This window comes from Panulirus ornatus, chromosome 36 (genome assembly GCF_036320965.1).
Source record: "Panulirus ornatus isolate Po-2019 chromosome 36, ASM3632096v1, whole genome shotgun sequence".
Lineage (NCBI taxonomy): Eukaryota > Metazoa > Arthropoda > Malacostraca > Decapoda > Palinuridae > Panulirus > Panulirus ornatus.
The window spans coordinates 3,764,073-3,773,678 of NC_092259.1; the positions used below are offsets into that span (position 1 = coordinate 3,764,073).

At 39.2% G+C, this 9,606-nt stretch overlaps 1 protein-coding gene and 1 long non-coding RNA gene across 11 annotated transcripts in view; both read left to right on the forward strand.

The window, feature by feature from the left end:
• LOC139760441 (uncharacterized) overlaps nucleotides 1-9,326 on the forward strand; it is a 50,494-nt gene extending 41,168 nt beyond the window's left edge. The window contains exons 4-7 of the long non-coding RNA XR_011715339.1: nucleotides 536-648; nucleotides 5,674-5,818; nucleotides 7,446-7,588; nucleotides 9,216-9,326. This is a non-coding gene — a long non-coding RNA (uncharacterized lncRNA). The remainder of the gene's footprint in view (nucleotides 1-535; nucleotides 649-5,673; nucleotides 5,819-7,445; nucleotides 7,589-9,215) is intronic.
• LOC139760264 (uncharacterized) overlaps nucleotides 1-9,606 on the forward strand; it is a 229,306-nt gene that overhangs the window by 123,341 nt on the left and 96,359 nt on the right. The window lies entirely within an intron of this gene.

A 9,606-nucleotide genomic window follows, 5' to 3' on the forward strand; every position in this document is an offset into this window, starting at 1 on the left:
CGCTACCTCGCACACATGTGGGGGAAGGGGATTGTTATTCCATATGTGGAGAGGTGGCGATGGGAATGAATAAAGGCAGACAGTATGAATTATGTACATGTGTATATATGTATATGTCTGTGTGTGTATATATATGTATAGATTGAGATATATAGGTATGTATATTTGCGTGTGTGGACGTGTATGTATATACATCTGTATGTGGGTGGGTTGGGCCATTCTTTCGTCTGTTTCCTTGCGCTACCTTGCTGACGCGGTAGACAGTGACAAAGCAAAATAAATAAATTAAATAAATATCATCGGACCAAGTAAGGTTTAAGTTCACTTGTTGATCAGTGAATTCCTTTTGCCCTTGGTGGAAATTTTGGGATGTGATTGAATCCTGCTTTTAATAAATTGCCTCTCCCAAGTCATTCCAATAGAATGGAGGTTCACTGTATTACATAATTTACTAGATTTGGTTGTACTGGGTGAGTCACTGAATAGAAAATTTCATTTTGCACAGGCTATTTCTTAAGCAACTGTTGGTTTACAGCTTATGACATTGAGTGATTATATGAAGAGAGCAGTCATTGATGGGACAATCAGCATTTTCTTTTGCTTGTTGTGCGGGGCCTTTGGAATTTATTCCAACAAGGTGGCTTACAAGTGAGTATTTAATTTTTCAGTTTTATTCCATTGTTGATTATTGATGAAATAGATATTGATACATTGCATCCAGAAATCCAGAAAAAAATTAATTCAAGAAAATATAATTCATTAAACCAATACTGTAGGAAAAGAAATTTTTTATCTTAATTGGTTTTAGAATTATTTGATTTTTTTTTAGATTAAATTCATATTTGCATATGATAACCCAGAAATATATATGTACTGTTAAGTTTATCGCAGCTGGTGACTGAGTTTGGTAAAGTGTGTGAAGGAGGAAAGTTAAGAGTAAATGTGAATAAGAGCAAGGTTATTAGGTACAGTAGGGTTGAAGGTCGAGTCAATTGGGAGGTGAGTTTGAATGGAAAAAAACTGGAGGAAGTAGAGTGTTTTAGATATCTGGGAGTGGATCTGGCAGCGGATGGAACCATGGAAGTGGAAGTGAACCATAGGATGGGAGAGGGGGCGAAAATTCTTGGAGCCTAGAAGAATGTTTGGAAGTCGAGAACATTATCTCGGAAAGCAAAAATGGGTATGTTTGAAGGAATAGTGGTTCCAACAATGTTGTATGGTTGCGATGCGTGGGCTATGGATAGAGTTGTGCGCAGGAGGGTGGATGTGTTGGAAATGAGATGTTTGAGGACAATATTTGGTGTGAGGTGGTTTTATAGAGTAAGTAATAATAGGGTAAGAGAGATGTGTGGTAACAAAAAGTGTGTGGTTGAGAAAGCAGAAGACGGTGTTTTGAAATAGTTTGGTCGCATAGAGAGCATGAGTGAGGAAAGATTGACTAGAGGATATATGTGTCAGTGGTGGAGGGAACAAGGAGAAGTGGGAGACCAAATTGGAGGTGGGAAGATGGAGTGAAAAAGATTTTGAGTGATTGGGGCCTAAACATACAGGAGGGTGAAAGGCATGCAAGGAATAGAGTGAATTAGAACGAGGTGGTATACCAGGGTCAACGTGCTGTCAATGGATTGAACCAGGGCATGTGAAGCGTCTGGGGTAAATGATTGAAAGTTCTGTGGGTCCTGGATGTGGAAAGGGAGCTGTGGTTTTGGTGCATTATTACATGACAGCTAGAGACTGAATGTGAACGAATGTGGCCTTTGTTGTCTTTCCTAGCGCCGCCTCGCACACATAAGGGGGGGAGGGGGTTGTTATTCCATGTGTGGCGTGGAGGCGATGGGAATGAACAAAGGCAGACAGTATGAATTATGTACATGTGTATATATGTATAAGTCTGTGTGTATATATATGTATACATTGAGATGTATAGGTATGTATATTTGCATGTGTGGACATGTATGTATATACATGTGTATGTGGGTGGGTTGGGCCATTCTTTCGTCTGTTTCCTTGCGCTACCTTGCTGACGCGGGAGACAGCGACAAAGCAAAATAAATAAATAAAATAAATATCATTGGACCAAGTAAGGTTTAAGTTCACTTGTTGATCAGTGAATTCCTTTTGCCCTTGGTGGAAATTTTGAGATGTGATTGAATCCTGCTTTTAATAAACTGCTTCTCCCAAGTCATTCCAATAGAATGAAGGTTCACTGTATTACATAATTTACTAGATTTGGTTCTACTGGGTGAGTCACTGAATAGAAAATTTCATTTTGCACAGGCTATATCTTGAGCAACTGGTGGTTTACTGCTTATGACATTGAGTGATTATATGAAGAGAGCCGTCATTGATGGGACAATCAGCATTTTCTTTTGCTTGTTGTGGGGGGCCTTTGGAATTTATGCCAACAAGCTGGCTTATCTTAATTAGTTTTAGAATTATATGATTTTTTTTTAGATTGAATTCATATTTGCAAATGATAACCCAGAAATGAAATGTACTGTTAAAGTTTATCACAGCTGGTAATTGAGTTTGGTAAAGTGTGTGAAGGAGGAAAGTTAAGAGTAACTGTGAATAAGAGCAAGGCTATTAGGTACAGTAGGGTTGAGGGTCAAGTCAATTGGGAGGTGAGTTTGAATGGAAAAAAACTGGAGGAAGTAGAGTGTTTTATGATATCTGGGAGTGGATCTGGCAGCAGATGGAACCATGGAAGCGGAAGTGAATCATAGGGTTGGGGAGGGAGTGAAAATTCTGGGAGTCTTGAAGAATGTTTGGAAGTCGAGAACATTATCTCGGAAAGCAAAAATGGGTATGCTTGAAGTAATAGCGGTTCCAACAATGTTGTATGGTTGCGATGCGTGGGCTATGGATAGAGTTGTGCACAGTAGGGTGGATGTGTTGGAAATGAGACGTTTGAGGATAATATGTGGTGTGAGGTGGTTTGATCGAGTAAGTAATAATAGGGTAAGAGAGATACGTGGTAACAAAAAGAGTGTGGTTGAGAGAGCAGAAGACGGTGTTTTGAAATGGTTTGGCCACATGGAGAGAATGAGTGAGGAAAAATTGACCAAGAGGATATATGTGTCAGAGGTGGAGGGAACAAGGAGAAGTGGGAGACCAAATTGGAGGTGGAAATTTTGAGTGAAAAAGATTTTGAGTGATCGGGGCCTGAACATGCAGGAGGGTGAAAGGCGTGCAAGGAATAGAGTGAATTGGAACGGTGTGATATACCAGGGTCGACGTGCTGTCAATGGATTGAACCAGGGCATGTGAAGCGTCTGGGGTAAACCATTGAAAGTTCTGTGGGGCCTTGATGTGGAAAGGGAGCTGTGGTTTTGGTGCATTATTACATGACACCTAGAGACTGAATGTGAACGAATGTGGCCTTTGTTGTCTTTCCTAGCGCCACCTCGCACACATGAGGGGGGTAGGGGGTTGTTATTCCATGTGTGGCGCGGTGGCAATGGGAATGAATAAAGGCAGACAGTATGAATTATGTACATATGTATATATGTATATGTCTGTGTGTGTATATATATATGTATACATTGAGATGTATAGGTATGTATATTTGCGTGTTTGGACGTGTATGTATATACATGTGTATGTGGGTGGGTTGGGCCATTCTTCCGTCTGTTTCCTTGCGCTACCTTGCTGACGCGGGAGACAGCGACAAAGCAAAATGAATTAATAAAATAAATATCATTGGACCAAGTAAGGTTTAAGTTCACTTGTTGATCAGTGAATTCCTTTTGCCCTTGGTGGAAGTTTTGGGATGTGATTGAATCCTGCTTTTAATAAACTGCCTCTCCCAAGTCATTCCAATAGAATGGAGGTTCACTGTATTACATAATTTACTAGATTTGGTTATACTGGGTGAGTCATTGAATAGAAGATTTAATTTTCCACAGACTATTTCTTGAGGCACGGGTGGTTTACAGCTTATGACATTGAGTGATTATATGAAGAGAGCAGTCATTGATGGGGCAATTAGCATTTTCTTTTGCTTGTTGTGGGGGGCCTTTGGAATTTATGCCAACAAGTTGGCTTACAATTGAGTATTTAATTTTTCAGTTTTCTTCCATTGTTGATTATTGATGAAATAGATATTAATCCATTGCATCCAGAAATCCAGAAAAAAATTAGTTGAAAATGTAATTCATTAAACCAATACTGTAGAAAAAGAAATTTTTTATCTTAATTAGTTTTAGAGTTATATGATTTTATTTTAGATCAAATTCATATTTGGAAATGATAATCCAGAAATATATATTTACTGTTAAGTTTATCTCAGCTGGTGACTGAGTTTGGTAAAGTGTGTGAAGGAGGAAAGTTAAGAGTAAATGTGAATAAGAGCAAGGTTATTAGGTACAGTAGGGTTGAGGGTCAAGTCAATTAGGAGGTGAGTTTGAATGGAGAAAAACTGGAGGAAGTACAGTGTTTTAGAGATCTGGGAGTGGATCTGGCAGTGGATGGAACCATGGAAGCGGAAGTGAATCATAGGGTGGCAGAAGGAGCGAAAATTCTGGGAGCCTTGAAGAATGTTTGGAAGTCGAGAACATTATCTCGGAAAGCAAAAATGGGTATGTTTGAAGGAATAGTGGTTCCTACAATGTTGTATGGTTGCGAGGCATTGGATATGGATAGAGTTGTGCGCAGGAGGGTGGATGTGTTGGAAATGAGATGTTTGAGGACAATATGTGGTGTGAGGTGGTTTGATCGAGGAAGTGATAATAGGGTAAGAGAGATGTGTTGCAACAAAAAGAGTGTGGTTGAGAGAGCAGAAGACTGTGTTTTGAAATGGTTTGCTCACATAGAGAGCATGAGTGAGGAAAGATTGACTACAGGGTGTATGTGTCAGAGGTGGAGGGAACAATGAGAAGTGGGAGACCAAATTGGAGGTGGAAAGATGGAGTGAAAAAGATTTTGAGTGATCGGGGCCTGAACATGCAGGAGGGTGAAAGGCGTGCAAAGAATAGAGTAAATTAGAACGAGGTGGTATACCACGATCGACGTGCTGTCGATGGATAGAACCAGGGCATGTGAAGCGTCTGGGGTAAACCATGGAAAGTTCTGTGAGGCCTGGATGTGGAAAGGGAGCTGTGGTTTTGGTGCATGATTACATGACAGCTGGAGACTGAGTGTGAACGAATGTGGCCTTTCTTGTCTTTGCTAGCGCTACCTCGCACACATGAGGGGGGAGGGGGTTGTTATTCCATGTCTGGCGAGGTGGCGATGGGAATGAATAAAGGTAGACAGTATGAATTATGTACATGTGTATATATGTATATGTGTGTGTGTGTATATATATGTATACATTGAGATGTATAGGTATGTATATTTGCGTGTGTGGATGCGTATGTATATACATGTGTATGTGGGTGGGTTGGGCCATTCTTTCGTCTGTTTCCTTGCGCTACCTTGCTGACACTGGAGACAGCGATAAAGCAAAATAAATAAATAAATGTCATTGGACCAAGTAAGGTTTAAGTTCACTTGTTGATCAGTGAATTCCTTTTGCCCTTGGTGGAAATTTTGAGATGTGATTGAATCCTGCTTTTAATAAAAAACCTCTCCCATGTCATTCCAATAGAATGGAGGTTCACTCTTTTGCATAATTTACTAGATTTGGTTATACTGGGTGAGTCACTGAATAGAAAATTTCATTTTCCACAGGCTATTTCTTGAGCAGCTGGTGGTTTACAGCTTATGACATTTAGTGATTAAATGAAGACAGCAGTCATTGATGGAACAATCAGCATTTTCTTTTGCTTGTTGTGGGGGGGGCTATTGGAATTTATTCCAACAAGTTGGCTTACAAGTGAGTATTTAATTTTTCAGTTTTCTTCCATTGTTGATTATTGATGAAATAGATATTGATCCATTGCATCCAGAAATCCAGAAAAAAATTAATTGAAGAAAATATAATTCATTAAACCAATACTGTAGGAAAAGACATTTTTTATCTTAATTAGTTTTAGAATTATATGATTTTTTTTTAGATTAAATTCATATTTGCAAATGATAACCCAGAAATATATATGTACTGTTAAGTTTATCTCAGCTGGTGACTGAGTTTGGTAAAGTGTGTGAAGGAGGAAAGTTAAGAGTAAATGTGAATAAGAGCAAGGTTATTAGGTAGAGTAGGGTTGAGGGTCAAGTCAATTGGGAGGTGAGTTTGAATGGAGAAAAACTGGAGGAAGTACAGTGTTTTAGAGATCTGGGAGTGGATCTGGCAGTGGATGGAACCATGGAAGCGGAAGTGAATCATAGGGTGGCGGAGGGAGCGAAAATTCTGGGAGCCTTGAAGAATGTTTGGAAGTTGAGAACATTATCTCAGAAAACAAAAATGGGTATGTTTAAAGTAATAGTGGTTCCAACAATGTTGTATGGTTGTGAGGCGTGGGCTGTGGATAGAGTTGTGCGAAGGAGGGTGGATGTGTTGGAAATGACATGTTTGAGGACAATATGTGGTGTGAGGTGGTTTGATCGAGTAAGTAATAATAGGGTAAGAGAGATGTGTGGTAACAAAAAGAGTGTGGTTGAGAGAGCAGAAGACGGTGTTTTGAAATGGTTTGGTCACAGGGAGAGAATGAGTGAGGAAAGATTGACCAAGAGGATATAAGTGTCAGAGGTGGAGGTAACAAGGAAAAGTGGGAGACAAAATTGGAGGTGGAAAGATTGAGTGAAAAAGATTTTGAGTGATCGGGAACTGAACATGCAGGAGAGTGAAAGGCATGCAAGGAATAGAGTGAATTGGAACGATGTGGTATACCGGGGTCGATGTCCTGTCAGTGGATTGAACCAGGGCATGTGAAGCATCAGGGGTAAATCATGGAAAGTTCTGTGGGGCCTGGATGTGGAAAGGGACCTGTGGTTTCCGTGCATTATTACATGACAGTTAGAGACTGAGTGTGAATTAATGTGGCCTTTGTTGTCTTTCCTAGTGCTACCTCGCACACATGAGGGGGTAGGGTGTTGTTATTCCATGTGTGGCAAGGTGGCAATGGGAATGAATAAAGGCAGACAGTATGAATTATGTACATGTTTATATATGTATATGTCTGTGTGTGCATATATATGTATACATTGAGATGTATAGGTATGTATATTTGCGTGTGTGGACGTGCATGTATATACATGTATATGTGGGTGGGTTGGGCAATTATTTCATCTGTTTCCTTGCGCTACCTTGCTGACGCGGGAGACAGCGACAAAGCAAAATAAATAAATGAAATATCATTTGGCCAAGTAAGGTTTGAGTTCACTTGTTGATCAGTGAATTCCTTTTGCCCTTGGTGGAAATTTTGGGATGTGATTGAATCCTGCTTTTAATAAACTGCCTTTCTCAAGCTATTCCAATAGAATGGAGGTTCACTGTATTGCATAATCTACTAGATTTCGTTATACTGGGTGAGTCACTGAATAGGAAATTTCATTTTGCACAGGCTATTTCTTGAGGAACTGGTGGTTTACTGCTTATGACATTGAGTGATTATATGAAAAGAGCAGTCATTGATGGGACAATCAGCATTTACTTTTGCTTGTTGTGGGGGGCTTTTGGAATTTATGGCAACAAGTTGGCTTACAAGTGAGTATTTAATTTTTCAGTTTTCTTCCATTGTTGATTATTGATGAAAAAGATATTGATCCATTGCATCAAGAAATCCAGAACAAATTAATTGAAGAAAATATAATTCACTAAACCAATACTGTAGGAAAAGAAATTTTTTATCTTAATTAGTTTTAGAATTATATGATTTTTTTTTAGATTAAATTCATATTTGCAAATGATAACCCAGAAATATATATGTACTGTTAAGTTTATCTCAGCTGGTGACTAAGTTTGGTAAAGTGTGTGAAGGAGGAAAGTTAAGAGTAAATGTGAATAAGAGCAAGGTTATTAGGTACAGTAGGGTTGAGGGTCGAGTCAGTTGGGAGGTGAGTTTGAATGGAAAAAAACTGGAGGAAGTAGAGTGTTTTAGATATCTGGGAGTGGATCTGGCAGTGGATGGAACCATGGAAGAGGAAGTAAATCATAGGGTGGGGGAGGGGGTGAAAATTCTGGGAGTCTTGAAGAATGTTTGGAAGTCTAGAACATTATCTTGGAAAGCAAAAATGGGTATGCTTGAAGTAATAGCGGTTCCAACAATGGTGTATGGTTGCAATGCGTGGGCTATGGATAGAGTTGTGCACAGGAGGGTGGATGTGTTGGAAATAAAATGTTTGAGGATAATATGTGGTGTGAGGTGGTTTGATCGAGTTAGTAATAATAAGGTAACAGAGATGTGTGGTAAAAAAAAGAGTGTGGTTGAGAGAGAAGATGGTGTTTTGAAATGGTTTGGTCACATGGAGAGAATGAGTGAGGAAAGATTGACCAAGAGAGGATATATGTGTCAGAGGTGGAGGGAACAAGGAAAAGGGGGAGATCAAATTGGAGGTGGAAAGATGGAGTGAAAAAGATTTTGAGTGATCGGGGCCTGAACATGCAGGAGGATGAAAGACGTACAAGGAATAGAGTGAATTGGAACGATGTGGTATACCAGGGTCGACGTGCTGTCAATGGATTGAACCATGGCATGTGAAGCGTCTGGGGTAAACAATTGAAAGTTCTGTGGGGCCTTGATGTGGAAAGGGAGCTGTGGTTTTGGTGCATTATTACATGACAGCTAGAGACTGAGTGTGAACGAATGTGGCCTTTCTTGTCTTTCCTAGCGCCACCTCACACACATGAGGGGGGAGGGGGTTGTTATTCCATGTGTGGCGTGATGTGGATGGGAATGAATAAAGGCAGACAGTATGAATTATTTACATGTGTATATATGTATGTCTGTGTGTGTTAATATATGTATACATTGAGATGTATAGGTATGTATATTTGCATGTGTGGACTTGTATGTATATACATGTGTATGTGGGTGGTTTGGGCCATTCTTTCGTCTGTTTCCTTGCGCTACCTTGCTGACGCAGGAGACAGCGACAAAGCAAAATGAATAGATAAAATAAATATCATTGGACCAAGTAAGGTTTAAGTTCACTTGTTGATCAGTGAATTCCTTTTGCCCATGGTGGAAATTTTGGGATGTGATTAAATCCTGCTTTTAATAAAGTGCCTCTCCCAAGTCATTCCAATAGAATGGAGGTTCACTGTATTACATAATTTATTGGATTTGGTTCTACTGGGTGAGTCACTGAATAGAAACTTTCATTTTGCACAGGCTATTTCTTGAGGAACTGGTGGTTTACAGCTTATGACATTGATTAATTATATGAAGACACCAGTCATTGAAGGGACAATGAGCATTTTCTTTTGCTTGTTGTGGGGGGCCTTTGGAATTTATTCCAACAAGCTGGCTTACAAGTGAGTATTTAATTTTTCAGTTTTCTTCCATTGTTGATTATTGATGAAATAGATAATCATCCATTGCATCCAGAAATCCAGAAAAAAATTAATTGAAGAAAATGTAATTCATTAAACCAATACTGTAGAAAAAGAAATTTTTTATCTTAATTAGTTTTAGAATTATATGATTTTTTTTAGATTAAATTCATATTTACAAATGATAACCCAGAAATTTATATGTACTGTTAAGTTTATCTCAGCTGGTG